This window comes from Ambystoma mexicanum, chromosome 1q, assembly GCF_040938575.1.
Source record: "Ambystoma mexicanum isolate Mex_15411 chromosome 1q, UKY_AmexF1_1, whole genome shotgun sequence".
NCBI classification, from domain to species: domain Eukaryota; kingdom Metazoa; phylum Chordata; class Amphibia; order Caudata; family Ambystomatidae; genus Ambystoma; species Ambystoma mexicanum.
The window spans coordinates 1164693596-1164721411 of record NC_090922.1 but is presented as its reverse complement, the minus strand read 5'-3'; the positions used below and the strand labels follow the sequence as shown (position 1 = coordinate 1164721411).

At 43.9% G+C, this 27816-nt stretch overlaps 1 protein-coding gene across 2 annotated transcripts in view; it reads left to right on the top strand.

Moving 5' to 3' along the window:
- The window catches only part of FPGT (fucose-1-phosphate guanylyltransferase), a 172308-nt gene that overhangs the window by 31359 nt on the left and 113133 nt on the right, over positions 1-27816 (top strand). The window lies entirely within an intron of this gene.

The window sequence follows — 27816 nt, the reverse complement described above, 5'->3', positions numbered from 1 at the left end:
CATTTCTTCTGACCATTCTATTTTTTTATTCTCCTGTTGTGCTTCCTTGAGTGCTTGTAGGAGGGGCCTCGTGTATGCTGCATAATATAATATCCATGCTCAGCAATAGTTGCACATCCCCAAGAATTTCTGCATGTCTTTCACTGTTGTGGGTTCTCCTACTGATTTTATTGCTTCTACCCTTTCGGGAATTATTCTTTTTCCATCTTTTGATATGAGCTGTCCCAAGTATAAGACCTCTGTCAGGCAGTACTGTAACTTCTCCTTGTCTACCTTGTACCCCTTGTTGCCAGTAGGGTCAGGAGCGTTGTTGAATCCTTTCTGCATGTTACCTCGTCATGTGCACACACTAATAAATCGTCTACGTACTGAATAATCGTACTCTCAACTGATGGTTTCCCAAGTCTTCATGCAATATGCGGTTGAATATACTCGGGCTCTCACAATATCCTTGTGGTAGTCTGCAGTGTTCGTATCTCTTACCCCCCAGTGTGAATGCTGTGAGGTATCTACTCTCTTCAGCCAGTGGTATTGAGAAAAATGTGTTTTTCAAGTCTACTACTGTGAAATGTGATGCCACTTTCGGGATGCTGCATAGTATTGATGCAGGGTTCGGGACTAGAGGGAACTCCTTCTGAATTACATCATTGAGGGGGCGTAAGTCCTGTATCATCCTCCAAGACCCTCCTTTTTTGATTTTTTGATTGGATAAATACATGTGTTACATGGGGAGTTTGAAGGCACTATTATCCCTTGTGCTAGTAGTGCATTTATTGTTTCTTTTATCCCTTCTTCAGCTTCACGGGACAATGGATACTGTTTAACTCGGGGTAAAATTGCTCCTTGCTTTAGTTTTATTACCACAGGTTGTACTCCGTGCAACAGCCCTACATCATGGGGGCCTGTTGTCCATAAATTGTTTGGTACGAGCCTCATGTCGTCATCAAAAAATGACGGCGGTGCTCCTACCACTGCCATCAATTGGACGGGGGTTTCCCTGGCTTGAATCAAAATGTCACAGGGCATCGCTATTTCCATTACTATCTCACCATCCCCTTCTGTGTCTGAAAAGAGATCCTTATCTGTTACCTCTCGTAGGGCGATGTTGGCGTCTGTACACAGCACTGTGCGCCACTCACATCCTTCCCTGTCCACTCCAATCACAGCGATCCTTTTCGCTGATACCTGTACAGCGTGCAAGTCCAATGATACCACTGATCCTGGTGCTGCGTTGGGACACACTATGGGGCGGAAGAGGAACTCCGCTGGAATCCTCCAGTCCATTCTTCTTAGCTCTGGAATTATGAGGGCCAAAGTCTTTAGCCCTTCAATAAACATTTCCTCATTTTGTGGCAGCCCTCGTATTTCCTGTGTGGTTGTGTAGGCTTGCACTACCAACATCGCAAGCAAGGGGCATATCCCGGGTGTAGAACACACTATTCCTCTCTCGGTAAATGATATGGTCATGTTAAGTTTACTCAGGAGATCCCTCCCTAACAAATTTATTGGGGAATGTTCGTAATACAGTAAGGGTGCCTTCACAGTTTTATCCCCCACTGTTACATCCAAAGCTCCTGTGTAAGGAACTTCAATTACAGCCCCAGGCCCCAGAGAACCCCTGCGTCTCTAACTTCCGGTTAGATAACGGGAACCGGCCCTCTCTAATACATGATTTCTCCGCTCCCGAATCAACCATGAATATGAACTGCTTGTCTCCTATCTGCGCCCCTACCAATGGTTCCTCTGCTGCATTGTAGGTGGTAGATAGAACTGGACACGCAAGTGTTCTCTGTGGGCTGTCCTATGCGGGGTGTCTCATCGCACCCCCCTCATTAAAGACACTTCCTGAGACCACTGACATGCCGTTGTAAGGTGCTGGTGCGGGGGCCCCGTTAGCTGTTGTCGTGAAAGGGTTACCTGGCGGGTATTGCATACTGTCATTGTTTTGTGGGTGGTTCTGTGTTCTATAATGGGGTCCCTGTTGCTGGCCAGCATTACCTTGGCCTGGGTTTCTTAGTTGCTGTTGTCCCATTGGGAGACCATATGGGCTTCCCGGGTGGGGATGGCCATATTGTTCTACCTCTTGGAACCCGTTGTTGGGTCTGCTTCTGCACTCTCTAGAGTAATGCCCCCATCTCCTGCAGTTCCAGCAACTTCCTTGCGCAACTCTAGGACCTTGCCATCCATTTCCTCCCATTCCCCCGTACCCTGATCCACCTCCTCTTCGGCCCCTGTACCCACCTCGTCCCCCTCGAGGGGTCCACTCTTGCCACTGCGGACCTCCGCCTTGCTCCTGCTCATTCCATTGCCGCTGTCCTATTCCCGCCCAATTAGTTGCCACCCTTCCTTGTAGTGCTATCAGCCCCTCCTCCTCATCATCTCCCTCCCTGCTGTGTGGGAGCGCGGCTACTGCTGCTGCAACCTTCACCAACTTTGTCTGTACTAACTTCGCCTCGTCTGCCAATCTTTTCTGCGCCACCTCCTTCTCCCTCTCCTTGATTCGTTTACAATGGTGTACTATTATGCTCTGAATCTCTGGCCATCCCTTTGCCTCAATACCTGCTATCTTGTCGAGCGCCTTCTGCACTTCCTTTGGGAGCCCTCTTTTTATAATGAAGTAAAATAAAGATGTCGATTGATACCAGGGCGTGCCCGTTTCTGCTCTCCACATCTCTTGGACCCGAAAAATGTAATCCATAGCCTCCTCCCGTCATTCATTGTACACTGCATTACTGACTGTAAGTCTGGTGTGTCTGGGAACGTTTCTCGCAAGGCATCCCACACCCTGGCACGCACTGTGTTAAAGGAGGCTCCGTCATGGCGGTCGCAGTCTGTCACTCCCGGGAAACCAGCCTTAACCCATACTCTCTCAGCCTGATCCCCCACTGCTGACACGAGCAAGCTCTTCACATCTCCTATTGCTAGGGGTACCCCGGCAGTGTGTTTCTCAAAGGCGTATATCCACTTACTTGCCCCTCCTGATAACGGGGGCAATAGCTTTAGTAAATTGGCTTTATCCATCTGCGCCCATGGGATATAGTTAGGCCTCCCTCCTCCCCTGTGTATCAACAGGAGCTGTAGCCTTCCTTTCGTTGTTGCATCCGGACCCGTTTCGGCTGCTGAGGTCCCCAGTGATGCCATTTTCCCCACTCTGTTCCTTAATCGCCCCGTCCACTCATCATCCAGGGTTCTCATTGAACATGTACCATCCCCCCCTTCGCTTCCCCCTCCCATTGCCATGCTCAACCTGTCGCTTTCTTCTAACTCGTCCCTTATGTCACATAGTAATTCCTCTCTGTCCCCCATAGGCCTTTCTTCATTGTCAGTATCTCCTTCTCGTGTCCCTATTTCAATTATTCGCGTCGGTTCTTCTTCAATTCTGAACAGTATCTCACCTTTTTTCCACCCCTCTTCAGGTTTTCTATTCTCTCCTGGCGCTCTAGACGTGCGCCCTGATCTAGCCGCATTAAGTGCTGTTTGTCCACACATGTCTTTTATCCTCGAGAGCTCATCTTTTGCTATTGAGAGTCTTGACTGTAAATCATTTGTGAGTTTCTCTATGTCCACCCTTTGTGTACTCGCCTGTCCTCGCTCTCTCGTATTTTCATATGGTGGGGGTGCCGTGGGCCGGTGGGGTGTAGTAGTTGTCGGGGGAGGCACATATGTGGGGTCACTGTTTCCTTCTGCGGGCACAGGCTTGTTTAATATCGGGTACAAACTTATTACCTCTACTGGCGGCGCTACACTTGACAATTCTTTGACATCTTTCTGTATCATTAGTGGATTCTCTGTGGTGGACGGGAGATCAGGATTTAATGCTGGTGTTTTAGGCGGTGGTATCTCTTCAAATAACCTCCAAAGATCTAATATTTCCCTCCTACTTTGCAACTGCTTCCCCTTGTACTTCAAATAAATGCATGTAGCCACCATATCCAGAACACTTTTATCAAATGACCCTCCCTCGGGCCATATCTGGGGTAACCCCTCTCCCTTCAACTCTGTTATCCATTGGTCGTGATATTTCTTAATCCGCTCCGCGTACCCTGGTAGATTCTTACAAATATGTGATAAGGGTGTTTCGGCCCCCATCCCTGTGCCCTCCTAGTACTTGTGTGTGTCTGTGTGTCTGCAACTACAATGTAGGTGTATTATCAATATTATTTTTCGTTTTCTGCTTCACAATCAATAACGGGCTCCTTTGTGCTCTCCCCCCCCCCCCCCTGCCTGCACAATACAAAAACTGGCTGTACACAGTTTCTACTCTATTCTCTTTGGGGGGCACATACAAGAGCAACCCATCATTTATTTTGACAATATCAACCCGGAAATCAAAAAGGTACCCACTCACTTCACTGTATCAACGTTGTCTTCAAAAAGTTTTATCCGGTCACACTTACCATGACCATTTAACTACTATACATTTATAACCGTTTTACACATTCACAACATCAAATTGTCTTCTGACACATACGAGGTGCACACACCTCTTGATACCACTCAATTCACTATTCAAGCTGCCCTCCCTTTCCTCCCTAGCCGGCTGTCCCTGTCCGTCTTACTTGGATCTATGGATGCGCATATATATATATATATATATATATATATATATATATATATATATATAGGTCTGCTCTTCCCTCTTCTAGTAGGACTCTTACTTTCTCTGTAAGTTTGTGTTAATCTCACTTTTTATTTTTCCCCCTAACCCTAAAGAAAAGAAAAGAAAGAAGTAATAGCGGTCACTAATATATTCTCAGTGCCCCCTTTTGCTGAACACTTTTATCTTATATTCCACTTCTTCATATATTCCCAGTACTAGTCAATATAGCACTATGCGGCGCCGCCTTCCACCCCCTTTCGGAGCTAGGTTCCCGTCACTTTTATCTCTTATTCACCTCTTAATCCTAATGGCCATATTCAAAGAAAAAGCAAGGAAACTTTAGGATGATCCTTAGTAGATCTACGTACCCCCCTTCGTTACCTGTCCTACACTTCTTTCCCCGCTCCCTTTACAATCGCTCGCACTCAATACTCACGTGCCCGTCTTGAACCGATAGTCTCCGAAACTGGGTCCGTCCAGGCAGTGTTGCCGTCAGCTCAACAGTCAGCCCCGGCTCCGGCGAGCGGTACTCAAAGGGGATTTTTCAACCGGGATCCCGTACCCTCTCTCTATTGAGTGCGCACTTCTTAGTGTACCGGTCACCGTTGGCGGGCAGCCTCCCGGAGCCGGCTCACCGTGCGTATCCCTTTTCGACCGGAGATTCTCGTGCCAAAAGGGGACGGTAATGTTAGGTCGGGAAAAAATAATAATACTAATGATCACGCTTTCGGGGTCACCACTGAAGGCGAGCGTCCCCAACCAGCACGATCCTCCCCGCAATGAGAGACAATAAAGGACTCTCCCAAACCGGGAATAAAGCCAAGACAGAGTGCGGGTGAGCTTAAATGGGAGTTTATCAATCAGAATAGGGCATGCAAAGAATTCTGCAAACTCCGAGAGCGCTCTGTCTGACAATAGCAAAGACAGGCGTATATATTTACAAAAACACGTCATAAGAACCTACACACTATAGGGGGCACAAGTTCAATGGGATTGGGTGGCGACGACTAACTATAGGTGCTGCTGCGATGTGGTTGGCTTTGGCTGGAGGACGTCACTGGTCAGCCTCGCGGGTTGGGCTGGGCCTGGCAGGTTGGCTGGGTTCATCCGGGCGGTGTTGTTGTGCCATTGTGGCCAGTGTCAGAGATGAATGTCTTTTCCTAACTTGGTTGCCCTATGCCATGCACACCGCAGTCATTCAGTCATTTCAATATTATCTTCTTTAGTAAATCTTCCAATAGGTTATTCTACAGGTTAATGCAACACAGGAGGAATGTACCTTATGAGGGGTCTGGCGGTAATACGTCAGGACATGGTTACCAGTGTCCTGTTGACCAGGGCCATAGGTCGAGGGGCTAAGCTTCAGGGCCTGGGACAGGCGGTACGGGTCTATCTGCCTTGTTAGAAGTTGTTATGGATGTGCCGCTGTCTGTTGTCAAAGTGTTGGGTGTCCTGATTGCACAGGGCCATAAGTCTAAGATGATCCGGTGGGTTGTGGGGTTTACGAGGGGGCGCCTTTGGAAGTGTGTGTTCAGGCAGAGGTTTACTGCTGTACTGTAAATAATGCAGGTGGCGGGCCGTGGCCTTGGGTGCTGCAGAGGGGGTGTCTTGATATTGGGCAAAATCTTCCTCGGGGCCAGCCCTTTGAGAGCAAAAATACCCAATTCAGCCCAAAAAACAGGTTCTATTGTGCTGAGCAGTGATCTCATGCTAGTGACAAATGACACCCTCAAAGCTTTAGCATATTTATTCTAAGCAGTGAATTTCATATACATTTGGGATTCAAGTTAGAGAATATTACAAAGCATAAAACAAAGAGCAATGCATTATAAACATAGAGAAACATAGAGAAATATAGAGAAACATAGAGAAACACAGTCTTACGTCCCTTAATCTCAGCCCTGGGAGACCTGGGTTTCTCATAGAAAAACAAGGCTGGAGGACACCGTGAGAGCCAATTCCGGGCACCTGACTGTACACGAATCAAGTCCACAGGCGATCTCCCCCTGATCCCATGTGTGCATGGATACTTTATACTCTCTTGCTGTCAGTCACCATGACGCATAGTTCCAGAACTTTCTCTGTGAGGCTGGTTCATGGAAAAAACCCAGCTCTCTCTGAGATGCTCCCTGCTCGCTCCTACCCCCTCCCTTGTTCCCATCTGCGCTGGCTGAGGAATGTCTTATCAGTACCTTCCCAGAGAAAAGGAAGATTAGCTTGGAGCCAGGGCTAACGTTAGTGAGGCTGAATATTCTAAGGGAAGCAGGGATGTATTAACCCCATCTGCAAGCTCTAAAAGGCATGCACTCATAGCTTAGTGTTTATAGCGCTTAAGACTGGCTATCTAAGCGCTATATAGGTGCCATGATGTTCCAAACACTCCAAAAACCTATTAGCTACATGGCTAGGGGCCCTCCCTGCCTGTCTATCAACAATGTTTAATTTGACCTATCTCATACTAGGCCTGCATATTCCTTGTAGCTCACTACTGCATAATGGAAGTGCTACAACAGACTACTGTCAGCATTTTTAGCACATACTTTGAATACACTATTGGCTTTCAGCGGCTAATGCTGTCATCTAAAGCCCTGATTGGCAAGGTTGCAATTTCGTGTATCACTACATTCCACCCCTATTCAACGTTTGTGCGACGAATGCTGACTAATACCTATCAACATAGTATTTAGTGCAGTGATAAAGACCTAGGGGCTTTGCAAGAGGTTTAAGCAAACTATCTTCTAGCGGTTAGTTAGCGTGGCATGCAAGGTAAAACACTACCTAAACAAAAATGTACACAAAGTGAACAGTGACATATACCCTTGCCAGAACCTGGCCTACACAAAAATACCTACGCCAAGTGAACATGGACATTTACTCTAGCCAAAACCTGGCCTACACAAAAATACCTAAATCAATTTTGTATAACTGATTGTCAGTTAAAAAGCAGCATGCAGTTAAAATGTCAAGGCAATCCAGTGTAGTCTAATCTACAATGCACTATTGCATTTATGTATGGTTACCAATTCTAAAACCTGGCAGCCTTTCACCCTAAGGGCCTACCCTCCCCCTGATCCCAGGGCATTCAAGCGTGACTATGGGCTGTGTGACTAGACACTTCCCCCAGGTAGGTGGAACCCAACCAGAAACCATCTAATTTCTTGAACAAGGTGAACCCATGGGCACCAGGTTGTCTAAATAAAAACAATTCTACTAATTTACATCAAAGCATGGCATGTGTTATTCATGCAATCAAAAAAGCAAGCAATTCAATCCATATGTATGCTGGTAACTGTAGCTCTGCGTGCCAGTGTGTGGAGGATGGTTGCCCCCACCCAGTAAAAAGCCAACACCTGCTGATTTAACAATGTTTGCCATACAATGCATTGTGTGTATTTAGCAGTCTTGTTGACCTGCCCTATGGCAGACAAAAATGTCTTCATGTCTAAAATTCTGTTATCTTCAATTGGCTGTCAATACTTGTAGCAGTGCTGGGCATATCAATGGGCCCCACTAGGCCAGAAGTTCTATAGCAGAGCTGGCATCAGAACCCATAGTGGCTAGCTTATTGTGCACAGTTTCTATGTCACAAGCATATAAAGCTCCTGTTACTCCCCGCTGCTCCTGCAATTAATGAATCTAGCTCCCTAGCTACGCGCACTCTAGTGATGGGCCATAGAAATGGACTCCATTTGTAGCAGCTTGGTAGTACTAAGGAAACATTGCCTCATGATAAATCTATGTCTAAGTGTAGCACTGTAATAATGAAGGTGTGCATTACCAGCCTACAATTTACATGTTGTCTTACCACTGGAAAATCTAACAGGTTCACAGTGTCTACCTTCTGTGACTTGGAGAATACCCTTCTTCAAGTGGGATATCTACCATATACAATATTAACTTTAGCCACAAACACCATACTACTATCCGGCAGTGGCTGTTTCATCACACCATGGAAAAAATTCATTTAGTCAAGTTATAGTTCATTAAATCTTGGCGAGAACACTCGCTGCAGTTCTTGGTCAGAAAAACATCACATTAGACAAATTAAACAAATGGTATCCATTCAGTGACAAAAGATGCCTGACAATGTGCCAGGCCAGTACTCTAGCAATTCCATGTGGATACTCATTTGTAGCGCTTTTTCAAAGAATTATTCCAAATGTTTACAATCAAAAGGTGACTCTTTGCATTAGTGTGCTGGAGACAGCTGTCCCCACAAAAACATGAAACTGGTTGGTTTAACAAAAAAAACCGTGTCACACTCTGTGTCATAAAATCAAACATCAAGTCAGTCATGGTTTCATTTACCTGCCTTAAGCTGGCTGTAAAAGTATCCAGTGTTTCAAAGATTACCATTTCAAATTATAGCTCATACACTTGGCAGCATTACTTCAATTAAGAATCTTAACCTACGCACAGGTGACTTTGATGTGCGCACTCATCTTATCTCAAAATTAATTACACTCCTGCTTGCATAATTCTGCTGCCCCAACAGTTCATAAATCATTCTCCTGCCTACGTGCAATGTAGAATATTTTTTTTTTCAAAAAACAAAACATCTCTGGTTAAAGCCATTCAGTTGGAAGAGTAAAACCATTTGGTTTTTTCAGATTCATCTCAACAGTGCATTTAAAAACCATTTTTCAATGTGTTAGCATTCAATTGCTGTGTCACACAGCTGTATGTGGTGCCTGATGTTACAGTCCACAATTCATTGTCCATAGTCCTTTAAACAAGAAAGGGCAAAACATGTCATTTAAATGTGTAGCATCAAATACTTGATAATTAGCCAAGTCTGCATCATGCCAGTTCAGCAAAAGTTATTACTCTGTTGGACACTATTCGCAGGTTACAGCATTGAGTGCGGTGCAGGGCACGTTAAAGTTGAAATAGCATGTCGCAGTGGCTCGCTTTCTCTGAGAATGCGTCTGACCCTTCTTTGATCAGTGTCACCCACAAACTGCATATTCACTCTCTATATTATGAAATGTCTTGTCGTGCTTTGCCTAGGCAAAATACAAACAGAAATGTTAGGATGTCATCAAAACTTCAATATCAGCGTTATCCACCCCTTCCCATAATACCACCCCCATCTTCAAAAAGTCTCATCAGGTAACTACACACTTTGTCATTGCTACTGCAATTATTTATCACCTTTCTGCATGTTTCTGGGGGCTTATTTACACTCAACCATACGGGGTGTAACTGCCTAATCACAAACTCATTTGTGCAATGCAATCATAGCTGGTCAATGGTACCTCAGACTGATCTGTGCTTTTACAAAGCCATATAGTAAGTACCCAGGTCGCACAATGCTTTTCTTTTTCACCAAAGCGATCACAAATGCCAGGCGCCAACTTGCTTCCAGTGTCCCATGATCTTGGTTTAGGTTGCCCTGCTGGCATCACTCCATTTTTCAAAGGTAAAGTCTTTCAGTCCAATACCGCTTACAGTTGTACAAGCAGCTTTGTTTATTTATCTTTCTTTTCTTAGCAGTGTCTTTTCAAGTCTCTGGTTTTTTCACTTGTCATTTTTTTCAAAGGGCGTTTGCTGTTTTTGAACCACTCCTTTGAGTGCGATAGTCTGAGTCAGTTTCTTTTGTTGCTTCAACAAATCATTCATTCTTGCACTAAGCCGTGTGGCTTCTGGATCATGGCTAATGTGCAGTGTTCATGTTGTACTTCAAAGCCCCGCTCTGCATGTTGTCTCTTGCAAAACGGCTAAGCACTTTTTGTCAGTTTTGCTTCCATCTGGAATGCCATAATGTCTTTGTCAGTTACTCCATCCCCTGGCAATGTAGCTTGCAGTTTGCCAGATGTGTATTTTCTCTTCTCAAAGCGCCTAGAGGTTTCTTCTCCAGTGCACAGCGCTTTACTTCAGTTCACATCACATGGAGCATTGGAATGCAGCTTGCACAGCAATAGCGCTTTACTTCACTTCACATCACATCACATGGGAATGCGGTTTGCACAGTAATGTCTGTTGGAATGGGCAGCTGTCTTTTCTTGGCCCATTCACAGATGCATAGGTAAATGTTCAGATGTGATGTGCCCGTCTGCCATCCTGCATGAAGCCTTTGCTCCGTACCACAGTTTACTGGGCAAATTCTTTACTTTTTGAACAGCTCTCTGTTTTTGCTCCCCCTTCCTCAGGAATGCAGGCATGTTTATCTTTCGTGTGCACCTGGCAGCGCCATTAGCACGCAGCTTATCTCTTTTGCCTATAACTCTTATACTGTGGCGGCTTCACTCGTTTCAGACAGTTCATCCAAATTAACTCTTTCTTGTACTGTTTCTGCTTTTGTTTGCCTTCACGCACCTCGCCCAAGACAGCTTCAAGGCACAAGCTCTGCACACACAGCAAGACTCTTGTTTTCAAAAGCGGCACTTTTCTTGTCATTTTTCTACTCCATGTAATTTTGCAAAATGTCAAAGCGTCTTTTTTTTCTTGTAATGTGCGATCTTTCAAGAGAACTCACAACCCATTAAATCTTTGTGCTATCTTATCACACACAGATGTTTCATTCTGTTGTACCATTGCCAAACTATAACCACTCAGTTCAGTGCATTTAAAAAATAAAAATGCCATATTTAGTGCAGCTCCCTGCACGTTTTTTTTCTGCAAGAACAACCCACACTCTATTGCTTGTGGGCTGTTTAATGTGTCAACAACATTTTTTCCCCATGTATCACAGTCAACAGGTCACTATTTCCAAAGCATACATCACTATTAAGGCAACAGCACAAATCCATGGCATAGCATGGGGACAGTCAAAAATACTCCAGGGGCAATTTAGAAAAATATAAATTGTTTTTCCCCCCAACCATTGCAAGCTGGTTCTGCAATTTCAAATCAGTACACAAAAATCGAAAATCCAAATAACATTCACTCACTTTCCTTTTTAAGTGAGTCTCTCACCCAATATAAGCATGGCACAGCCTAAAATGCAATATAACCATTTTAGTGTGTTTCCTTTAAACAGAATTTGCCACCATTAGCACATGGAATTTTACAGTTGCCAAAAGAAAGAAAAAACTCTTTAGGCTCTCAGCACAGATGTTACTCATTCTCCTAAGCATGGCTCATTCCCCTTCCTCATTATTCAGGAATGCCAACCCTTCAAAAGCATATATCAAAAAAGACGAACCTTCGCCTCCGAACATTACAGCCCCCACTCGCTAGCACACTGGGGCTGAGTCAATGGTTAAATCACTATTCACAATTTGCATGTCAAATTCTTGCAATTATTTTTCCTGCCCTCATGACAGAATAGAGATGAGAACTCCGTCTCATTATGCATTCCAAATTACAACTTTAAACTTGGGAAACCACATGATAAAATTCTTTTTCTAATTGAGCATACATCTTTCTTAACCATTCATCGGAGTGCTTTAAACAAAGCCATTTCCCGCTCGTTTATTGCCTTGTACTCCCTGGCACCAATCCCATGCAATAAGTCAGTCACGACTGATTTACTGAAGGGAGTCTTAACCACACAAGCTATCGGCCACGGCAAACCGACACAACATTGCTGCCTTTTGAAGTCTCAGAGCTGCAGTGAGACCATCAAGGAAATGCGACAGCCTGCTCCCCACTCTACACTGTGTTCTCTCACACCATTTGTCATGTCATGGCACTGCTCTTCACAAATCCCACCGCTGCCACCAAATGTCTTGATATTGGGCAAAATCTTCCTCGGGGCCAGCCCTTTGAGAGCAAAAATACCCAATTCAGCCCAAAATACAGGTTCTATTGTGCTGAGCAGTGATCTCATGCTAGTGACAAATGACACCCTCAAAGCTTTAGCATATTTATTCTAAGCAGTGAATTTCATATACATTTGGGATTCAAGTTAGAGAATATTACAAAGCATAAAACAAAGAGCAATGCATTATAAACATAGAGAAATATAGAGAAATATAGAGAAACATAGAGAAACACAGTCTTACGTCCCTTAATCTCAGCCCTGGGAGACCTGGGTTTCTCATAGAAAAACAAGGCTGGAGGACACCGTGAGAGCCAATTCCGGGCACCTGACTGTACACGAATCAAGTCCACAGGCGATCTCCCCCTGATCCCATGTGTGCATGGATACTTTATACTCTCTTGCTGTCAGTCACCATGACGCATAGTTCCAGAACTTTCTCTGTGAGGCTGGTTCATGGAAAAAACCCAGCTCTCTCTGAGATGCTCCCTGCTCGCTCCTACCCCCTCCCTTGTTCCCATCTGCGCTGGCTGAGGAATGTCTTATCAGTACCTTCCCAGAGAAAAGGAAGATTAGCTTGGAGCCAGGGCTAACGTTAGTGAGGCTGAATATTCTAAGGGAAGCAGGGATGTATTAACCCCATCTGCAAGCTCTAAAAGGCATGCACTCATAGCTTAGTGTTTATAGCGCTTAAGACTGGCTATCTAAGCGCTATATAGGTGCCATGATGTTCCAAACACTCCAAAAACCTATTAGCTACATGGCTAGGGGCCCTCCCTGCCTGTCTATCAACAATGTTTAATTTGACCTATCTCATACTAGGCCTGCATATTCCTTGTAGCTCACTACTGCATAATGGAAGTGCTACAACAGACTACTGTCAGCATTTTTAGCACATACTTTGAATACACTATTGGCTTTCAGCGGCTAATGCTGTCATCTAAAGCCCTGATTGGCAAGGTTGCAATTTCGTGTATCACTACAGGGGGCTACAAATCTTTGAAGCGGCTCCAGTCTGGTTGGGGGAGGTAAAGCAGCGCGGCGCGGCCTCTGCTCTCATGCCTCGGCAGCCTTCGCAGGGTGGGAGGGGGAATGGCCTTGCATGCATTTCACAAAGGTATCTCCCTCGTGTGTTGCCGATTTTAGGTAAAAACATCACAAACATTTGAACACTCTATAATACTTATTCAAATCATTTTGAAACCTGCATTTAAACTTTGCTGGATGTGTCTCGATTATACCCAGTCTGAGCACCTTATTCATACATTATGTTTTAACAACTACAGTATTTAGTTATATGCATATATATTTGCAGTAGGTGAGGTAGAATTAGGGTTGGTGGAGTACATAGAAAGTAACCCGCCACTGTTCGTGACGGTGGTGGCACATGTGGGGCCTAGACATGCACACATGACAAGCGCATTCTCGCGCATCCTTCACATGAGCCCTCTGTATGGTTACATTCGTCTTCTCGTGTACTCTAGCAGCATTAGTCCGGTTATGGCGCAAAACCATGAAGTGTAAGTTTCGCAGTGATACACGTAACAAATAGATCCCTGGAATGCTCCGTCAGTATTAGTACCCAACTGCAATGGTGTGGGCTCGCCATTGCTTATATCATGGAAGCATACTTTCTTATGTTTATACATTTTACAGGGTTTTTGTAATATAAGAGATTTTGTGGAGACGAGCATACTTTGCAAGTGGTCTTGGCATTAATATGTAGAGACTTTCTGCCATCTGAGGATCATTTTACTGGTCTTTTCATTGTCCAGGCCCGCTGGCCAGGTCATGCTGGGAGCGATGATACACTGCGGAAGGTGAACTGTTACAATGTTAGTGTATTACGCTAGCTCATGTCCGTCTTGTTCGTGGGAACGTGCTCGCAGCGGATCTGCCAGGGTGCTGCGGCGACAGGGATGACTGAAACTCTCCGAGGGTGGGGGGCGCGCTACAGTGCGCTAAGCTCACACCATGTTTAGTAGACAAAATGGTTTCGGCGGCCTAGCTAAATTCAATACGTGCGGGCAATGTTCTCAGCAGGTGAGCCATCCACCACCGGGGCCCTGGTGGTAGGAGGGGACACACGATGAGCCATGGCCCTCACCTGGGGTGGAGGTGTAGGCAAGGGGGGTCTTTTGGACCACTCCTCCCCTACAAAATCTTGACTCTTTTTCAGAAAAATCGACCTCTACTAAAACCTTCATAACTTCTGAACCGTGCATGCTAGAAACGAAATGTAAGTGTCAGATTGAAGCCAACATCCTCCGCTTTCAAACGAACCTAACACTCCTCATAGTATTTATGTAATCGCATTTCTCGCGCGCTGAATAGTTTGCCGCGATTCTGCATTTGGCTCAATTCCATCACATGTAAAATAGCTATTTCTTGCATCCGACCTCAGAATTCCGTTTCCAATCTTCTAGTCATTGAACCATCATTGCTAGTGTTCACCTGAAGCTATCCAAAGCGGCTCCCACTAGTTTTGAATCCAATTTAGAGAATTAAATCCATTTTCAGTGTTTTTGCCATTCATTACAAGCCACATTTAAAAGCATTCGATCTGTTTTGAAATCATTCCTGTTTCTCCTATGCTTGCTGGGGAAACTGCGATTGAAACTATATTAGTTGAGATTGGACATTCCGGAAACCTGTTTTCTCTCCTTCCATCTCTATATTGCATATTAGGGGGGATTGAGTAGTATCAGGGGTATGGGTGTCACAGTATTAGTTTTATGATGGTACAATAACCTTCTTGCCAAATGACGGTATATCATGGTTATTGCGGTATAGCGGGTGGAGTTAACCAATCTTAACAAATAATTTCTAAAATGTCATAAATTGTCAGATTTATCATCACAAACAAAACCAGGCACCCAGGGCCAGAATTTGGCTTTTCAACATACTTTCCACTGAAATGCCACCCCTTGCTTCCACCAAACACAAACACGTGTGGAGAGGAGGGGGCGGGGGAGCCCTGCTGCGACTGGCAAAGCAAACTGAATATCTTTTCTTAAGTGGTCATTTAGGCTTTAAGCTCCCCCACTGGCTACTGGTGAAGATGAACATGTTGCCATCTTTATAACATGCATGCCACAGATCAATGGAGGCTGATGGTAGGTAGTATGCGTTTGTGCGCATACACGCACACGCACGCCCTCTTTACGCTACAACCTTTAGTTTACTTGCGGGCCAAAAGGTGTTCAGTAATCACGGACATGTTACCCTTTGGTATGGCAGCAGGGAATACCCACAGAGATGAGTGAATTTCGCAGTGTGACTTATTATATGTAAATTCAATGATAGAACCCGGGAAATCCCCCATTGTCATATGTTTAGCAAACATTATCCATTATAAATGTATAAACCCCAAAGCCGCCTTCTTGGCACTGTATTTATTCTTCCTATTGCTAACATATTGATTTTGGGTCAGGCACGTGTGGTTTATGGAATGGCATTAAAAACTGCTGCAACTGAAACTACTTGGCAGATGGCACATCCAACAGTGCAAGACCAAGACTGCGCAGCACTTTCTTACTGCAGCCTTTCCAAATCAGATTGAAAAGCACACTTAACGGTATAAACGGTATACCGGTATAAACAATGTAATGGTTATTATTGTTCAATTGAGTGGTTCACAGTATCTTTAACGGTATACCGTTATACCGTTACATCCCTAATCAGGGGGAAAGAGTGATTACATTGCATTTGATTGAACACACAAAAGTATTATTTCTGTGCAGCATTCATTTCCTATCATTGCATTTGATTGAACCCACACAAAGTTTTATTCTATGCTACATTATTCTTCTCATCCATACTCCTGATTAAAGAGATTGTTGATTGTAATATCACCCAACGCTGATCATTGTATAAATATTAATAGTGTGATATGTAGATTTTGTTCAAATTCATAAAACTGTGACATATATATATTGTTCAAATTCATAAAATAAATCTTTTAACTTTGCAAAACAACCTGCTTCTTGGTTCAGTGAGACCGGGGGGGATTCAAAGAGAGGGGCGTGATATAAGGGTACATCATTCAGAAATAAAACAACTTATAGACATCAATATATAATTAAGGGTTCCAGCTCTGCATCAAACGCTAGGCATTGACTTAGGTGGAATGCTGGGTTTAAACCACTTACATAATGCATGAATCCAATCCTTCCTTAACAACAGATCAATGATAGTATTTGCACCTTTCGCCAGTGCGGAACCTGCGCCTAGCTCATGTGGTGTCTTACAAGGATCTTCCGTCTCCCCTACCTTTATACAATGTGTTCACAAAATCATTGTTTGACAATCTTCACTATTTGGGTGTCGCCTATACTAATTATGCTGACGACACCCAAATACCCATCCCACTGACTGGAGACAATACTACTGACACTAATTAACTAAACTACATATACACTATTATCCAGGCCTGGATAGCTAAGCACAGTCTTTGCCTAAACGACAAGACAGAACTAGTCCTCATAGGTTCCCAATCCAAACTCAACAATCTTGATGAACAATTTATGGCAACAACATCAAGGTATCAAAAGAAGTGAAAACTTTAGGCATTCATGTTACTCGACAATGAACCTAGCTAGACAAACCAATGCGTTAGCCTCATCTACAGACTTCACTTGTAAATTAATCACAGCTTGCAGGCCATACCTCACGACACCCAACTGCATAACCTTAGCCAGAGCTTTAGTGTTATCTAAACTTGATTACTGCAATGCTCTGTACCTGGGAGCCAACATAATTTTTAAAAGATGCAAGTAATTCAAAACAACACCATTAGATCGGCACTAAACATCCCCAGAACACAACACAAATCCCAACATAGACGCAACCTGAATTGGCTATCAGTCAAGCAAAGAATTGACCTCAAAACTATATCCCTCACCCACAAGTTCCTAGCGATTCAAGCCCCAAGTTATCTGACTAATAACTTCACTCGCATGAGGCGGGCCGTCCTAAATTCAGAATCAGCTTTTCCCTTGGCAATCATGGCTGAATATGAGGCATAACTCATAATTGCCTTACCTGCATTCAAACAACAGAATCCTGCCCTGTAGTCCCCGGAGCGCCACAGACCGGCACAGACTGGCTAGACCCATTGGCACTGGCGCGTTCATGCTGGGTTTAACGGGGTATACGCTACTGAACTACAATACTTATGGGTAATGTAGTTCAGAGAGTCTTGTGCGTACAGATTCAAAAGATTCTGTTTTAAGTCACACTGAGTATTAAATGTAGCAAGAACACAATCAATGGTCCAGAAAGGGACTATAGGAAGTACAGATCAAATTTCGAAGTTAAACACAATAATTTTAAAATTAGCCCTAAGCTAATTTTTAAAATATATTAAAACATGATAAAATCGAGAGTAAAATTAGTGGCAGTACAAAGCAAAATCTAATATTGAAGGAAAGAAAGAATGAATGCCAAGTGATCAGCACTTATGAACCAACCTAAAGCAAAGTGATGTGCACTTAGGAACCAAAAGGAAGGCAAGTAATGAGCACCTATGAACAGAGTGGAAAGCAAGTAATAAGCCTTAATGGATAAGGTGAAAGCAAGGTGGTGGAAATGGATGGACACCACGGAGTGAGTTGTGTGAAATGCACGTTGGGGTAAATCTAAGAGACTGTCAAGGAGAACCAGAATTGAATGTTGGTCAATGACATAGGTTTCGAGAGAGAAAACCTGGGTTAGCAAAACAGTCCAAAGAGAACAAATAAGTATAGCAAAGTGTTAAGGGTTTACCGGTTGGGTGGACGGTGTGGTCCGACAACTGGTCCTACACTGAGTGACCCCTACTTGGAAAGAGCATAGGAAAAGCCAAGATACAGGAGTTGTATTGTATAACAAGTGCGGAAGTGATTGAAGAAAACAATATGTATGAACTATTGAAAAGCCTAGATAGTAACTGGAAATTGTTATTGAAAGCCAAGAGATTTTTGAACTGATTATAGTTTCGAAACTGGGAGAGCTGACTTCTTGTGAAAGGGAGCCCCAAACGTTGTGAAGGGAAAGAGGCCTTTTTGGAACTGTTCTGAACTTTGGCAAGCTGGAAGACAAGCCAGATGCTGGAAGAAGCTTTGAACTTTGTTTTGGAACAGTGTTTCTTTTGATGCTGACATTCCTATACATTATATATCTTTAGATGTGAGGGCAAGTATAGGTTTTGGCGACGGACAGAATTTTGAGTTGAAGTTAATGACCTATGCATTTAATATGTTTAGGCCACGGAAGAGGCAGCTCTCCTTCTTGTGGTAAAACAGCCCATATGTCTTCTCTATATTTCTGATGCATGAGCCATGTCCATATGCCAACCCAATAGAGTAGGTGCCTAAGTCTCAGCCCACACAATATTCTCTGTAGATTGGTCTCTAAATGGAGAGGCAAACAGGGGTGTTAAAAGGTAAGACTAATAGCTTCTTCAAGCGGTTTTTTCTATTGTTGATAGTTTGGCACCTGGGCAATATTCTTGCCTGCATCTTCTAAGGGTTGGAGCCGCAGGCCCTTTTCCACGGGTTACAGAATATCTCATTATCACATTGCTAGTTATTTCTAGCTTGAGGTATGATTTTTCTCGTTGATTAGCCCTGCCACATTTACTCTTTATTCTGATCCCAAGCTAGCTGTAGTGTTTCGCCCCATTCAGAAATAGGCATCTTGTTCCGAGGTGATGGAAAACCATAGATTTTGTTTTACTGTAATTGATCATCTTGCTATTAGTCTGGCAAAAGTGATCTGAAATATTGAGCTGCTTTTTTAAGCCAGCCCCAGTCATGGGGGGCCCAAGTGGCTTTGTCCACAAATAGATGTGATGTATTCTGTTCATTTCTAATGTCTGGGCATCTGTAGGTGTTGATCATTTTCATTATTGGGGAATTCATGTATAATCAAAATAGTGTTGGGGAAGGCTGTACCCTTACCTAACATCTCTTTGAGCTGAGAATTACCTAGTTTGGTAGTGGCTTCATTGATGTGATGCCCATTTTTGCTAGTTGATCCCATAACGTAGCCCTTGGGACACCATTAAAATATCCGTGCACCTATATTATGCAAACAATGTAACATACACTTGGACATTTCAGCTTATTCACTGAGCATTTATAACTGCATCTAACCAATGCTAACTATATAACACATAACATGGACGTTTTGCTTCTATATGTAATAATACTGAACAGGCGGGTTGTCTTCTCTTTGTATGACACATGATTCAACACAGCATATGGCATGGACTCTGTATATAACGTTTTAAATTTGCATACCAGGTGGTTTAATTAATACTTCCATGTAAAGAGATTACATTCTTAGTTTGGCTCATGATAATTGTTAGATAATAATTAGTGCAGTCCAACTGATGTGACTGCATAAAACCTCTCTTGGTATTAGGTATCCCACCTTTTATTATTGATATTAGAAGTGCGTTTGGTTGAATCAAAGGATTACACTCTCACTGCAACCCATTGATTCAAGGTAATTTGGCACCCTCCATTCGCAATGGCTCAAGGAACTCGCCTATGCCAGTGACTGTAAAGAGACCTATATTATATATTGGCTGCCAAACACCCTATGGAGATTGTGGTGCATGAGTTGCAAAATGCGGAGAGAGGTGTGCAAGTTATTCTGCCACCCTGATGGTCCTACTGTGTTTACTTTTGTATTCCCTTCCGGTCAATGTTTATTGTGTTCTCTGTTCTTTTACTGCATATTGTCTTGTTTGTAAATGTGTTACTTTTGTTATCTTTGAAAGGTTATAAAAAAAGAGATACTGCAACAAAATATCATTATTGTTCGTTTGTGTAAATATTGAAACTACAATGTAACTTACGTGGGCGAGAGAAGGAGGAACTATTCAATACATTGTTATAAAGTTTATATAGATCAGGGGTAAAAGCGACATGTTTTACTTCCCAAAGGTTCTCCCACCCAAGCACCCTCTACCACTTCCAGAAGGAGCTGTGCCAACTAAAATAAAACATTTCTTCTGCGGTTAGTCTTCATTTTCCCACTTACAAGTGCTAAGATTACTGAAATTTGCATATGAATGCTACGTCGACATTGTACTGTTCAAATAAATCAAATATTTGTTTTGAAACTGTACATGTATGATGATAAATTATTATGCCAATTCTATGTCAATACCGGGGGCTCGTATTCTGATTTACTCTTTACTTCACAACTCAAGCAGCAATACAGACAGTGAAGTTTAAACAAATAAACTTTAACAAAGAACTACAATTTACTCGAAAAGAAGCCTCTTTTGTAGTTTAAAACTCGAATGCCCTGAACTTGAGCATCACGCGACTCTCCTAACCAATCATGAGAACCGCAGCCCCATAACCCATCATAACTCTTGTGGGGTGCATTTAGGGCCCTGAATAGAAACCCCCTTCATCTAAAAACTGCATTTAAACATTGTCACCAAAAACAAATGTGCTTTGCTTTCCCAGGCACATTTGTGGCAAGCATTTGAACATTTCATCAAGAAATGCTCTGCATTTGCTTTTCTTTCATCTCAATAACAAGAAGGTTTCCCTGCATTCAAAAACTGTGCTAGGATATCTGAATCTGTTCTGTATAAATCATTGCCTTTGTGTTGCCACATATTCGTGGCGGTTGTATTTTGAATATTTTCTTCCTTTTCCATTAAATAATACATTTATAACTATCTCATTGGTACACACCGGCCTGGTTCCTAGTCCATTGTGACACATAGTGTTTGTGACGGTTGGGTGCGAGACGGGTTGGGGGCCTACTCAAATAAAATAACCTGTGGTTTATTAAAAATATACAGTGCTTTATTGTACGCCACATTCAGTGTCGGGGAAGGAGTCCTTGGCTCGAGTGTGCCGTGTAATAAAACCTTGACACACTCCCTCTTTCTTTGCTGCTTGAGCAGCAGATAATTACAGCACTACACTGAGCGCACATTTTTCTAGTCGGAGAAGCGCACGCCCTCATTAGCAGCATGTTGGAAGCGTAAGGCTGATTATTCCTTGGGTTATTGTATTTACTGTTTTCTTTTGTGTTTTTAGCAATATTTGATAGGTGTCCCGCTCCCCTGAGTTGGAGCATTTTTTCTGTTCTGGCATCACTTTCTGCTGCACTGAGTACCTGCTGCGGACCTATGAAATGAGGGGCACCGAGCGCGACAGTCCTGATAAAGTTTCCAGCGCTGTGCCCCACTTCTCCTGCGCTTCAGTCAATTGATCTCCTGTTTGAAGACAGCAGGAGAACAGAGCCTTGTTAGGCAGTGCATCGGTCTCAGAACTTGTAGGTCACTGGGCCATGCTTAACAAGAGAACATACCCACAAAGCAACACAGTCTACAACAAACCTGGCCCCCCAGTTTACTGACTGCGGCTCAGCTGTTGCACAAACCAGCATAACGGTGTTCCGGCTGTCATGGAGTATCCTAGAACAGCGCCACCTAAAGTCCGCGGCACCCACAGCAGCTGGGAGCAGAGATAAGCAGTATATTTTTCTCCTCACTGAGGACACTTACTGGACGAGGCCCAAAACAAACCTAAGTAGCACATCCACTATCTCACAACAGTAGGACGGTTAGACAATGCAACAGGCAGGACAGAGTTCCAGCAACGAGTCGCCCAGGACGGGAAACTCTAGCTCTTTAAGAGACACAGTGGTTGATCACATGATTAGGAAGGCAATTTCCACAAGGCTTGTTATGTAATTTTAGTTTTTAACCATGATTCGGGTGCAGGGTTTGAAATTGGGGAGGTTGGAGTTTGTAAACTCCTGCTTCTAGCCTAGCAGTGCCTGGTTAGCTTGAAACCAACAGTTACAAAGAGCTACATTTGGCTTCCCAGGCATTTGGTGCCTAACAAACATACATACATGACATTAACTTTGAGTATGCTTATGAAGAAGAATTAGGACCCATCTAGTACATATTTAAACATAATGAATCATATAATGGACAAAAAGTTAGTGTGCATCTCATGTGGAAATTAACATTGCAGTGTGCTGGTTACTGGCTCCTGGTACCCCAGCGGTACCTCCCGCCTACTGGGTGATGCTGGAAAACTAGGATCTGATTTGAGCTCTTGCTCAATAAATCTTAATTTCAAACCCTGGGGTATACTATCTGAGCATAATTCCCAGCCATTTTGTAATTTACATGGGCACCTAGTGTAATGCATTTGATACATCCAGGTAATATCTAGGATCCACAATTGAATGCAGAGAATAACATTGGTTTGGCTTTCCGGGCTTCACGCCAGACCATTCTTTGTTCTGCTTCTTGCGGCTACATCGCATAAACCAAGTCACTGTCTCTATTCACAACTTTCTGGGAAGTATTCCAAGCGCCTCCAGTAATAATGAATAAAACTGAAATATAGTAATTAAAAGAACTACAGAAACTACAGTACTTCCTCCAAAGCTTGTAGTTTCAGAGGGTCTTGTATAATTTGGTGCAAAGAATCAGCAGACTGCTTCGTTCTCGCAACCTTGCTTTTAATAGAAACAAGCTTTTTGCTTCGCTGAAAAGATTTTGAACAATGATACTGGGCCAATGGTCTAAACACCTTTTTGCTTCCGATGATCTAGACAGCTTTTTGCTTCTGTTGGATATTATGTTAAGAGGAGCATTTCATAGCTTAAGTCTCAAATACTATAAAAAGGGTTGCTTTTAGAAGACAGAGCAGGCGATTAGCAGTGCCGGACTAGATGGGAGTTGGAAGACAAGGATGGAAGGCTGGAAGGGAGAACCACTGGGGCCATTATCCTCTATGCAGAAGGGCGGGGTTGAAGTCCCTCCTTTTTTCCTTGTTGGATTTTAAAGCCACTAAATTGGATGTTTGGCTGTTCTGAGGTATTTGAGCCCCCAATGGACTCTGGCTCTTGGTATTTGAGATGGGAGATTGATTTTGACTGAGCTGTATGGGTAATATGTTTATATTTCCACCCAAACCAGCCCCCTTCCTCTGAACAGATCTTATTCTTAATTGGCTAATGCTAGCACCATGGTTGATTCCAATTGACATTTGACTCATTTTGAAGCATTTTGTTTCCTTTTTCCTGCTTTTGATAAAAAGACGATGTTGATTTGATAGCATGGTTTTGGCCATTTTTCTTGGAATGTCCAAACCGCTCCAGCCCTCTACAGCTCAATCTCCCTACCTTCTACAGATAGTGAGTTTGACATGTTTACCCATCATTGAAAGGTCAGGTGCCTCTATGAAGACTGTCTAGCAAGATTTTCGTGGATGCCTAGCAAGACCTGGCGAGACAGGTGGTTGTTTTAATGTGGCTTTTATATGTAGGCAAAGGCTGATTTGTCTTAGTCTTGAGTAGGCATAGAGGCAATCACAATGATTTCTGCTGATCTATTAATGACTTTTTGCATTTTAAGTGACCATAATGGTAGAAATGTTTCTTTATTACTTTTTTCTCATAATTAAATGATTTACATTATACATCTGTAAGAAGCATTCATTGAGTGTTCATTACAGGGAATCTTGTCAGAAGCATTTGAGCATAAAGAGTGGGGCATCTATTTAAATGTGCTGTGTATCGATATGTTCTATATGGTGATGGCCTGAACGCACACAAAGGGTTACTGGAAGGCATGAGCAGTGGACTATCAATACAAAATAATGTGACATTAGTAAACCTCTCTTGTGCTGATTGAGAGTAGTCACTCACTGCCGGGAGTTGATGATTACTCTCTTTGCTGATGCCCAGTGACAGGTATATGCATTTCCCTCGCTCCAGTCTATCACAGCTCCTGCTGAGGGGGTCTTGGACTCTCCCCTGGGGGTGGAGGGAAGGCTCTTGGAGATATGGGTGATAGGAATCACATCAGGCTAGGGCCCCTTAATAGAAGACTTCACTTCCTAAACAACAGGATCACTTATTCCCAAGAGAATAGAGGCAGATCCAAGAATTTTGCAAACCGAGAAGACAGGGGGAAGAACCAAAACCCGCAGTGCAAGAAGTGGGACTCTGCGTGGGAACAAAGCAGTGACGCCAAAGATTCTGGCTCTGCTACATCCTTGGAGCCAGTACAGACCCATGGCATAGCAGGGCCGAAAGCTAACCCTCTAGCCCAGAAAGAAATGATCAGCCTACCGGGGTGACGAGGAGCCAAATGCATCCTTCGACTCTGCGAGTTCAGCCCCCAGCAAGGAGGCGCAACCACGCAAGAGGAGGGAGGAGGACGGGCAAGGAGCTGTTTGGAGATAAATGTGACACAGACTTGCACATGCATCCAAGGTCGTCTTAGTATGAGCCACCCACCAAGGTGGCACATTTTCGGTCTTAACGTCTTTGCACACCTTTTGACAAAGAAGCCAGAGACAAGTTGAAGGCTGAATGCCCCAGGCCGTCGTTACAAGGCAAGGTGGCAGAGAAACCGGAGATAGACCTCAGGATGCTGACCTTCATGAGTCGACATGGAAGATACAGATCTTGATGGGCGTGCCTGGATAAATTGCTGTACTCAATGGTACCTCTGGCAAAGATGTGTTAGATGGCCGAAGAGGAGATGGAAAGCAGCATGACAATAGACCCACATATACTGGCAGGATGGGCCCAGCTAACAGTCTGCCTAATCGATAACACAAACTGCACTGTAGCAGTTGAGTGCAGGAGGTCGATTCTAATTAAGATTGATCCCAAGATGGGTGAGTTAGGCTCCTCGGAAACTGCAGTGGCAGCAAAAGGCCAGCTATTCAGCAAAGCCTTCGTTGACGACATGGCTAGATTTGCTAACGCTTATGCGGCCTCGTTGTAATGAGTTTTCACCCCTAAGGTTTTCAGAAGGACTGGCAGAGGCATCTGCCGCTAAGCCAGCCATGAAGCTGGTGAAAGTACTATTTGACAGTCCCAATTTTTCAGCCACACTGGTGCTACCTGCATTTCCTTTAGCAAAGATGCTGGTGGAAGTTCACCTGCCTCCCGTTTGGGCTCTCGTCAGCTCCTTGGTGCTACCATACGAATCAAACCAGTAGTGACCAGGTGCCACGAGAGGAGTCAGGTGTATAATCTACCTGGGCAATATCTGCATTATGGTACAGGACAAGCAACTGGGAGAAATCGGAGACGAGTACCGCTCAGAAGTTTGAATTACTGGGGTTTGTGATAGACGCAGTCCAGGGAACATGGAGTCTGCCTCTGAACAAATACTTTGTTCTTATTTCCTAATTGATCTTTGTTGCTCAACTGTTTCTTGTAGGTCCTTTCTCCTTTAGCACCAGGATACCCCAGGGTTATAGCATGCTTTAGAAATACCTATAAAATAAAATCAATAAATTAATAATATCAATGCCATAAGGAAAGAGATCAAAGCGATCTTAGCAGGTAACAGCATATTGCTGAGGGAACTGGTGAGGATAGTCTGGCGCCTAGCTTTCTTCATTCAGGCAATCCTTCCAGAGCCACTGGAAGATTCAACATCTTAGGTGGGCCCTGACGTATGATCAAGGAGTGCCTATGTCTTAGGAGGCGAGGACGGAATTGTCCTGGTTGTTCCAGCAGATTAAATCCTGGAACGTGAAGGCCATTTTTGGATCTTTTCCAGATCTGATAAGTCCGATGCCAGCAGGCAAGGTTGGGGAGCCTGCTGTGGAGTGATCTTAACTGGAGGGAGAAGGTTGGTGAAGGAAACTGAGCTCTAGATCATTTGCTTGGAGCTACTGGCCCGTTCCTACGTGATCAAGATCTTGATGCTGGACCTTCCGAGACAGATCTTTTTGCAACAGTATTGAACTGCCAGCTGCCTCGCTTCTACAGTTGGAACCCGGACCCAAAAGCGTCAGCAACCGACCAAACCTGGAGTCCGCAGACAGACTATGCCTATCCCCCTTCACCATGATCGCAAGGGTGCTGATAGAAGTGCAGTGACAATAGGCAAAGCTACAGTTAGTCGTGCCAGCCTGCAGGTGACGAGCATGGTTCCCGGATCTTCTAAAGTTATCGGCCACTGACCCACTCCTTCTCCTCCCACACAGACAGGACATCGTAGCGGATCTGGAGATTCTCCCACATCCTCAGGTCTCTCACATCCTCTGGTCCTTCAAGGAGTGCTAAGGGGTGTGGCTTGGTCGATTTCAGGGGTGCCTGGTGAAAGCCATGATTATCTGGGGACGCTGAGCACTTCATTGTGGAGTCTTGAGCCCCCAGGATGGCTAACTCCTACAGAGCAGCTTGGGCCAGATGGTGTAGTGGGTGTCTGGCTAGGGATGTTCATCCTGCTATTGCTGATGTGATCCATGTGGTGAATCTACTGGCCGCATTGGTGGCTCAGGGCAAGATATACAGGACAGCAAACACTTTTAGGTCAACAATTTCAGCTCATCACCAAGTCTGAGGTTTCAATGAGAGAAAACACTTGCTTTGCAGCCTGCTGGAAGGGGTCAAGTGCCTTAGGCAGCTGACTCCAAAACGCACACAATTATAGGACATGAACATCGCCCTACAGCTTTTCCAAAGGTGGCCAGATAACGCTGAGCTGTCCAGAAAGGCCCTGGCAGTTAAAGTGGTGAGTCTCTTATGTTGATTGTCTTGCAAGAGTGTATATGTCAGCGGTCTGAAAATAGAGGGCAGAAGTTAACACCCCTCATCAGGAGAAAGACAAAGACAGGGATTAAAACAGTGACCTAACCTGCGTTCCTCGGTGCAGCCCACGCTTTACCCTGTCAGGAGCCTGAAAACCTATGAGGCGAAGACAGAGCAGCTCAGGCTGCCCGAGGAGAATAGGTTAAAGCTGTGGCAGTAGCGACTTTGGCCAGGTTGTTGAAATGGTACATGTAGCAAGCCGGAATATACACCAAATGATTTGGTGCACATTCAGCCCGAAGGGGCGATGGATTCAAAAGACTTTACCTTAGGCGGCCACCTGGAAGACAAACCTTGTCATAGCTATGTGTTGATCGAATGAATCAGTATTCAAGACCTTTTATTTTAAATTGATCAACCAGGTAGCCTCATTGGTGGCAAGTAAGCTTTAAAGAAGCATACTACGAGCCTCGGGACCTGACATAGAATAGAGATTTTCCAAACAAACTTACAGGAAAGTCATAATTCTATTAACGTGTATTATAATATGGGTAAAGACCCTCTTTGTTATAGCGGGCCCGACTCATGAGGCACTAGTCAGTTCAAGAACACACACGAAAGTACGGGCTACCCCACCCTTTGACACAATATGGTTTGGATAGTGACCAACTGAAGGACTGAGGGGCAACTTCCTTTTTTTTGATCAGGCACGAATCAAAGAACTAATAAAATAAAATGTATTTACAATTAATAGTACAGCAATATTAAAACGACACATAAACATATATCTGACAGCATAACTAAATGTTCAATCTCGATTTCACAGAGTAAAACAGAGTTAACAGAGATGACGTGTGGTTAGTAGCCAAGGTGATTTAGTATACTGTATTCATTATCAGTACACTTCATTGGTCGACACATTTGTGTTTTCAGCTAGGGAGTAACTAAACTTAATTGCAGTTTGAATGTG